The following is an 8,915-nucleotide window of genomic DNA, read 5'->3' as shown; positions in this document are numbered from 1 at the left end:
CCCCTATGGGGTTTTGATGAAAGCAGTGTGCACAGCCGCCCTGTACAATTGCTTATGAATCTCAGCAGACTCTCTGAGTCTTTAACCCTCTCATGATCCAGAGGTAAAGGTCCCTACCCATTGTCTTGGTATCCCATGATCAGATCATAGCACAAACTGGTCAGAGCCCAGTTTCTGAGGTCTGTCCCATCTGTGGAAATAAAACAGAACTTTGGGTCCAAAGAGGAAAACAGCCAAAGGCCAGTTCACATATGTGCTGTGACCTGGGGGTTTTGGACATTTTGAACCTTTGTAAGACAACATTCCCAGCTGTGAGAAGGCACTGGCTGTGCCACCTGCAGCCCTGTCAATCATCAGAATTGACATGGTGGGACTGGCCAGCAAGCCATGGCCTCTTCCCCCCTCTTTTCTCTATGTTGATGCCTGCTGAAATTGCATCCTAAACTGAATAAAGAATGCTCCCTGAAGGCAAGGGGGGGCCAGTGTCTGGGCTTTTCCAAGCCTGGCCCTGATCCTAGGCCCAGTAGTTCCCCACTGGGGTGGTGGGTGGGGGGACATCAGTACAGCCACTCAGCAGGTCAGTGTGATACAAAGTCTTCAATGCCTGACAAATAGGGTATCGGTTATTGGTGGCAATGTGTGAATTCTGACAGCATCATGTGGACAGCAGGTGACTCTTGTAGATGGACACCAAAATGTAAAGAGACATTGAATAGAAACAGAAGCTACAAATATTCAGAGCCTCATACCCAGACTTGCCCTGTGAGCCTGTTGAACCAAACGGGCCTCAGCATCACTAAGCCCACCATGGTTGGGGAGAGAGTGAGCATGGGAGAGAGAGGAAGAATCATCTCACCTCTGGTCAAATAGAGGGCAGTAAAACTTTAGCTAATTAGCACCAGTTGCCAGAGAGTCTTATTTAACGAGTTCCCCCATCTGAACTCACTTTTATTGGAAAGAGGCAACCACAAGAAAACAAGATGAGAAGCAGAGACTTAATTTAAAAAATAACTTTGGGGGAAAGTCGCTTTCATGTCACTTCTCTGCTTAAAACCCATCAATGGTGTCTTAGTGATTTCAGGATAAAGCCCAAATCTCATAACTTAGTATATAACTTGTCACACCCTACTTGACCAGTAGTACTAAGATTTTTGCATTTTCCAGATATGCTCTCTTACCTCCACTTGGTGCCCCCTCTGCCCCTCCTCATCCCAAGTCATGTCCTCTGGGCAGTTTCCCAGGCCCTAGACTGGGTTTGAGCCTCTGCGATAACACTTATTATATTACACATTAATAGCAGGAGAGGCTGGTATGACCAGCCAGCCCATGGGATCCTCAGGGCAGAGCCATGCCTGATTCACTGTAGCATCCATGAGGTTAGCCACATGGGAGGAGGTTGGTAAATGCATCTTGAACTCATGCATTCATAAAGTGATGACTCAGTGAAGGAAATGGGGTTAGTTTCATTGTCCCACAGCCCACCCAATCCATTGATTACCTCTACAACGTAAAATACGACTTGCATTTACCAAGCTGCTTCTCTCACTTGTGCAGTGGAGATCATACAGTCCACCTGATGCTCCTTGTGAGAGGGAAATGAGCTAGTATACATAAAAAGCAGTGCCTGGCACTCCAAGAGTGCTCAATGAATGTTAGCTATTATTCTGCACAAATAAGTTGATAGTGACCCATCCCAGTGCCGTTCTGGAAACAAGTAAGTGAAAGTGCTTCCCTCTGTGGTTAGAAGCACCATTAGCAACTAGTTAGTGAAAATGCTTCCAGAACACAATGTCTGGGAGAGGGGTGGGCTGGGTAGGCCAGGAGAAAATCTGAGTCAGACCTGGGACCAGGAATCAGACCTTTAGGTTTCACCAGGACTCTCTACTCAGGCTGTTGGTGTTGCCAGATGTCAAGGTTGGATTGGGGAAATGGTAGTCAGGCAGGGATGGGGGACACTCTTAGAAGAGCCCGTGCCAATCTCTAGCTAGGCTTTACTTAAGTTATGGGAAGGAATCCATGCTGGGTAAATGAGGTAATGAATGTGCAAGTGCTTTGCAAACTGCAAAGTGCTATACAAATGTGAAGCATTATTGCACTCATCTATTTCTCGTCTTTGTGCTCCCAGGGTTTCCTAATAAGAGCTCTTTTTGAAAGTGCTAGTCTGACTTTGGTTAACTAAAAGGAAAGGGTGTGTGCAGTGTGGTAGATTGGGGGTTTTGTGTACCTTGAGTATAGCAGAGGTCCTGGCAGGGAGAGCAGAGACTTGCTGGCACCAGGAATTGGGGAGTGAAGATGCTGAACGTCACATAGTGATTAATCCCTTCCAATCTGGGACATTTTCCAGGTCCAGGGGCCATCCTGGAGCTGCTTCAAACCATTCTAGAGAGACAGGATGGCCTGAGCTGAGAAGGGTGGGAGCAAACCCAGGGCCCTCGTGGCTGAGAATAAGTGCAGGCTGTCATGGGAAATGTCCTCATCCCTGAGTCTGTGCTTGCAACTCAGTCACCCAGCCTGGCTCAGGACAATGCAACCATTTCCAGCTGCTTTGTGTAAGGAATAAGGACTGGCCTGAGAAGAAAGGAAGAGTCCTGCCCCTAATATCCCTGATTATCTCAGCAGCATGGATTCACCAGCTTGATTTGCTGCTGCTTCCTGCATCCAGCATGCTCCTGGGTCTCCTTCCCCACCTCACAGCCATGGCAACCAAACACACGGGCTTGTTAAGACCAGCAGCCAAACTTCAGCAAGGTCTAGCTGGCCTGGACAGAAGAGCCAAGGAACCAGATCCATTTCCAAGGCAAAAGTCCCCAAGTTTATAGTTAAACTCAACTTGCTTATTTGTGGATTTTGCTGGGGCAGAGTAGCCCCACCTAAAGGGAGTCACATGAAATCTTAGCCTTTTCTTTGTCACAGAGTATAAGAATAAAACCTTTGATGATTGAATGGATTATCCTCAGGATAACATCTGTGATTCTTCATGAGAGTTATGTCTTCTTAAACCCTTGGAAGCTGTCAACACTACAGATTTCCCAAAGCACCAAGCTGCAAACAGCAGATTGCTCTTAAGCAATGATGCTGAAGCATGAAGCAAGAATCATGTTCCCATATCAGTTTCTTTCACTGCTCTGAACCCAGCACCTAGCACAGCTCCTGATAGAGCTGTGTCAAACATGATAGAACTCCTGATAGAGCTGAGTCAACATGCTTGTTTAATGAGTGAATAGGAGTGGGCTATCCCAATGCAAATTTCAAAGCTCTCAGCAAGACAAGGTTGAGGTAAGTTCTTTGCCCAATTGTCAGCAATTTTTACACGATTAGCCATATCTCATCATTTCCCCAAATAAGTGGGTGTGATTTGGGTAGGTTGTGAAGGAAGGAAAGGACAACGGTGGTCGTTGAAGAATTCTACAAACCAAAGATAGGAGCAGGAAATGAGCATGGCGTGCTCACTGGACAATGAAAACCCTAGCTTAATTTTTATTAAACTAGAAGGCCAGATATTAAACTTTCTCTAATTGAGTCACTTGTTTTATCTTAGACTGGATTGAGTTTTAAGAAAACCGTATGAATATTCACTCCTCCTCTTTTTCCTCCCTCAAAGAAACCAATGAATATTCATTCCTCCTTTTTCTCTCCCTCAAAGAAAACTCAATCAGTCTTGGATAAAACTACACTTACAATGGAAGCAGGAAAGAAGGGACCTAAGCCATTGTCCGGTCCTGCTGTTGTCAATCTTCAGAGCACATCAAAATTGTCTGCAAAACTTTAGAAACTTTAGGAATGACAGGTGTCCAGGCCCCAGTGCAAGCCTACTCAACCAGGACTTCCAAGAGCAGAGCCAGGGTGGAAAGGTGACAAAGCTCCCTAGGTGATATTCATGTTCTGAGAATGCATGGTCCTGCATGTCACCCAATCCACTGGAACTTCTACAACATAAAAAGAGTTACTTGTTTATATGGCACTTGCTAGTTTCTGTGGTTTCTTAAAGTGTGTCCCCAAATCAGCTTCCACATCTCATGTGTCCTCAGATTGGGGTAGAGAGCAGAGGGACCCTTTGTTGTCCACAAAGGGCAGCATGCCCACTGGTCCTTGCTTTTAGGTTGGTTATATTGCTGGGAACATGGCACTGGATGGGAGTTTAGATGGAGGTTGGGGAGAGGGAGCGCACAGGACGTTAGCCAGAGGGGCTGTCAGTGTAGCACCTCTGTGGCAGCTCTCTGTAAGAATTGGAGCTGGTGCATTCGTGGCCTGATTTGGTCATTCACTCATTTATTTTTCATTCCTTTGTCAATTATTTGGTGAGTACCTAGTACATGCTAAGGACTGCAGACACTGCAGTGCACAAGATAGCCATGTCTCTGCCTCATGGATCTGAGAGTCTGAGATGGGGAGATACAGATAATAAATAAGTCAACAAATAAATAACTTTTATACAGATTTTAGTGAGTGTGGCGAGAGAAATGAACAGAGTACAGCTGTGACCGATAATGACAGTCCTCAGAAATAGCTCTAAGCTCCTCTTCAAACTCTTTTACCACTACCCAAACCCACACTGAATCAGACAAAGTGGTCTTCTGTGTGCTGTGTCACACTGGCTAATGATGCCTATTTCCTGCCCAGGAATCCCTTCCCATGATCTCTCCATCCTCTTCCACCCATCTCACTTTCTCTGTATGATTTACACCTTAGCATTTGGTAATGCCAAATATTTCACAGGTGAGGCAGTTGAGATCTGGACAGCTGAACTGTCCTGTTCCAGAGCCAACAGCCAGCAAGTGGGGGTCTTCAAATCCACTCTTGTCCTTTTCTCTCAATGTTCCACCCACCTTGGCCTCTCTGCAGCCCCCAGAGTAGTTGTCACAATTCCCTGTCTTTAAAACATTTTTTTCTTTATTATAATCAAGACTTTCAATTAACTTTTCTCTGTAGAAACGACTGTATTAGGCAAAAGTTTGTGTGGGATCCAATAAAACATCAGATGATATTGAGCATACGTCAGGCAAAGCCTGCAGCCCAATAAGTTATTATGTGTAAATGTTACAACTTTATTTTGAGGAGAATACATGTGTACTATCAAGCTGTTTTATGGATACGCAGCATGATTGATTACAGCATGCAGATCTGTCGCAACAAGATAAACTCAGATAGAATAATCTGTGGATATTTAGGCCTCCGCAATTTGTTATCCAGAGATGACTCTAGAAATGATAATTCCTTCCATTTCAGCAATTTCTTTCTTTCCGTCCCCAGTAAAAACCCATTTCCAGAGTGCTGACGTCTGATGCCAGGGTCCTCTTCTTGCTTCCGTCTTTTTCCAGTTGCTCAACAGGAAGCAATGGAAAGTTGTATTTGCTGTCAACGCTGCTGCAGCAGCAGCTGGGACTTGGCCTAGAGTGGGCAGGTGTTGAGGGTTGAGAGCTAGGGCTGCTGCCTGAGAAACAGCCTCTGCTTTTAAGCTGACAAAAAAGCAAACACAAAAATAATCACCATGATTTGTTTAACACATAAAACAGTTTCAGTAAAAGTGGATTACATCAGGTAACCAACTATTTTGCACATCATCCCCAAGCAACTTGTTGCTAAAAAATGACTGGATTGAATTTACTGGCAACTTTTCGAAGAACAATTTGGGGAACAAAGAGTTGCTTGAATGAATTAGATCAAGCCCAAGCCCCACTTCTTCCTTGAAGCCATTGCCGATTACCTTGGGATACAGTGACTTTCTCTGAGCCCCTCTAAGAGTCTGGGATCCCTCTTTTGATAATGAGTCATCAATGTCCATTCCCTAGGATTCCTGTCCTGAGTTGTGACTTCTCTTTGATTGTTAGACGAATTACCATGTGCATGGAGAGAAGCCATGGCCCAAGGATGGGAATTGCAGATCTGGAGGCTGAAGCCCCGCATTGGCATCCTGGCTCTGCTCCCACTGGTTCTGTCACCCTGGGCAAGGCACTTCTCCCAAGCTGCAGTTCCACCAACTGAGAAGCAGAGACAATGACACCTGTTCCACTCACCTTGCAGGGTTGTTGTGAGAAGGAAATAAAGTATTTGAAAGTACTTTATAAACTGTGCAGTTCTATTCAAGAAATACTTATGAAGCCACTAAGACCACTTCACCTGCTTTGAGTGTAAATGTGACCATTTTGTCTTTATTTTCCTGATCAATCACTTAAAACCTCAACTGCTTTTATTGTCGGGAAGTCCAGCTTCTCATTTCATTTCCCCCACTTGCATTCCCTCAAAGAGGGAGAAGAAACTGAAAGCCCCCTCTGTTTATGACACTGCTACTTGGCGGTGGAGGAGTGGCGTCTTTGCTGCATTCTGGTCCACAGGGCCTGTGTTGCCTGTGGGCTCCTGCTTGGCATCCTGATCATGCCCTTGTGAGTGCAAGTCCCCGTACCAGCAGTTTTGCTGTGTTTCCTATGCTTGGGTCCTCACTCACATACTCTCATGTGCTAGGCCACTGTTTCCCCAAAGCTTCTCCAGAGTGACTGGGTACGGAAGCATTTCCTATTTCTACCATGTCCTGTGTCAGAATCGCTTTGTCCCTATAAAATGTCATGGACCTCAGGCCTGGTCACGAGTTCACATCCCCTTTTCACTCTTTGGAGGTCCCCTTTGGGGCCCCAGTTATCCTTACTCGGCCGATTAGCATTCTGAATAGGAGAAATGACTCTAGAGTTGGCCTGTCTCAGTTCAAATTCCAGCTTCACCACTTCTTAGAGAGAATTACTTAGGATCTCTGTGCCTCAGCTTTCTCATCTGGAAAGTGGAAGTAAAAATGGTCTCATCTCATGGGGTGTTGTAAAAATTACATGAGAAAATAGATATAAAGTTTCCTCTTAGAAGAGTGTCTGGCATAGATTAAGCACTAAAGGTGCTGTTAGCTGTTTCCTACTCTGACTGAATGACTGACCATGGTCTCTGTGGTTCACATGAATGAATTTCTCTAATTTGAAGCTTTTACTATGGGGATTAGGACATGCGTTATCCCCCACTCCAAAGGCAACTGTATTCATTACATTACATTAGGGCTCCACGAGCCTTCTGCCCTTTGTTTTCAGTGCCACTTAGCAAGAGTTGGATCTTCTAAGTTAAACAAAAAGGGGAGGAGGGAAGGTTGTATCAGTTAGTGTTTGCTGTATACAAATGGCCACAAAAATGTTGTGGCTTAAAACAACAACCATTTATCTAGTTCTGTGGTTTCAATAGGCAGCTTATCTCTTCTGGACTGGTTCAGGGGGTCACTTACAGGGCTTTTGAAAATGTCTCTGGGAAGCTGGAGAGTTGGCTGGTGGTTTGATGATCTAGTGTGGCCTCACTTATGTGTCTGAAAGTTGACAGGCTCTTGGGCAGGAATTGGCTGACTGTCAGCTGGGGTGCCTTGGTTCTTCTCCACAGGAGCTCTCAATTTCTAGCAGGCCAGCTTGGGCTTATTCACACGGTTGTCTCAGGGTTTTAAAGGTGGCAAAATAGGAAGTTGCAAGGTCTTTGAGGTCTAGGCTTGGAACTTGTGCATTCTATTGATCGTATGCACTGCCTGATGGAAGATGCTTTGCTGCTAAGATTTTGTGGTTATTTGCAGTTTATACAGCAGTTAAAATTTTTCCTTATGGCAGTGGGTACTTTCTTAGTTTCCATTTGCATTCTAAGAGGGCTGGTGATTTCTCCTTTACTAAGAGTTCTCTCTTTTTTAAAAAAATTTAATTTATTACATACCCACTCTGTGCCAGGCACACAAAAAGATATGGTGGTCACAGAGTATTCAGGGAGAATATGGAAAAGAAGGTAGAAGTGCTGTGTCTGTCTGGCAGGGGCTTTAAAGAAAAATAGGAAGACCTCCCTGAGAAAGCGAAGTTAAGGCTAAGTCTTGAAGGACGTGCAGAAGTTACCCATGTTTGGGAGTTGAGGGGAATGAGTGCAAGGATGAAATGGAAGATATAGGAAAAGATCACCCAGTACTGCTCCCTTAATTACAGTGAAGCCTGGAGACCCTCCCAGTTGGACCCACATTTAACAGAAGAGCAGGAACCTAGGCCTTCTGACCATCTGGTCTTGATTTACTCCAGGAATTAGGTGATCAAATAGATACATCTAAGTTAAGGCTACCTTGGAAAGTCTACTCACAGATATAATCATGGTTTGTCTTGAGGTTTCTGACTCTACCTCCCTTATGAGGTTTCTGACTCCACATTCCTTCCATCCTCGACTTCTATATATCTGTACAAGTGAAGATTTGATCTAGGATTGGCTGGTGAATAACCCAAACAGATGTCTCCACTCATAGCTCAATGTGTTCCCTGTATACTCCTTTGGCCAATGAGGTACCTCTATGCAACCAGACATACTGTAGGTTGACCAACTCACATCATCCATGCTACATGCAACATGTCAGAAAAAATAACCTGAAGGACATCACACCAAGTGAAATAAGCCAAATACACAAAGACAAACACTATATGATCTCACTTATATGTGGTAACTATGTAAGATGATGGATATGTTAATTTGCTTGATGGTGGCAATTATTTCACAATGTATCAAATCAACACATTGTACACCTGAAATATATATATATATATACATACACACACAGATAAAAATTGTGTATCTAGAGAGATGAATAAAAAGTGTATATATATATATATATAGACAAAAGTGTATATATACAGTATATATGTAATATGTATATATATACATGCACTATGTATACACACAGATATATTTATATATATACAACTTTATATGTCAATTATACCTCAGCAAATCTAGAAAAAAGATACAATCATGCAGAAAATTTTATCAGATATTGTGTGGCTGCAAAAATGTGTAAAAGGCCATAAATTTGATGGTAATGCTTCTAAATACTTGGCCTTTGGATTCTGCCTGAACTAGAAATGTGCTTCATTGCAGCA

The 8,915-nt window shown here is 43.9% G+C and overlaps 1 long non-coding RNA gene across 1 annotated transcript; it reads left to right on the top strand.

Annotated features, from left to right (window-relative positions):
- Window positions 1-2,841: 2,841 nt before the first annotated feature.
- Window positions 2,842-6,062, top strand: LOC111539645. The gene is made up of 2 exons (XR_002730742.1): window positions 2,842-3,276; window positions 5,829-6,062. It is a non-coding gene; the product is annotated as an uncharacterized LOC111539645 (long non-coding RNA).
- Window positions 6,063-8,915: the final 2,853 nt, after the last annotated feature.

The sequence above is a fragment of the Piliocolobus tephrosceles genome, chromosome 18 (genome assembly GCF_002776525.5).
Source record: "Piliocolobus tephrosceles isolate RC106 chromosome 18, ASM277652v3, whole genome shotgun sequence".
NCBI classification, from domain to species: domain Eukaryota; kingdom Metazoa; phylum Chordata; class Mammalia; order Primates; family Cercopithecidae; genus Piliocolobus; species Piliocolobus tephrosceles.
Note: the sequence above shows the minus strand (reverse complement) of the source record. Positions and strands in the feature narration are given on the sequence as shown.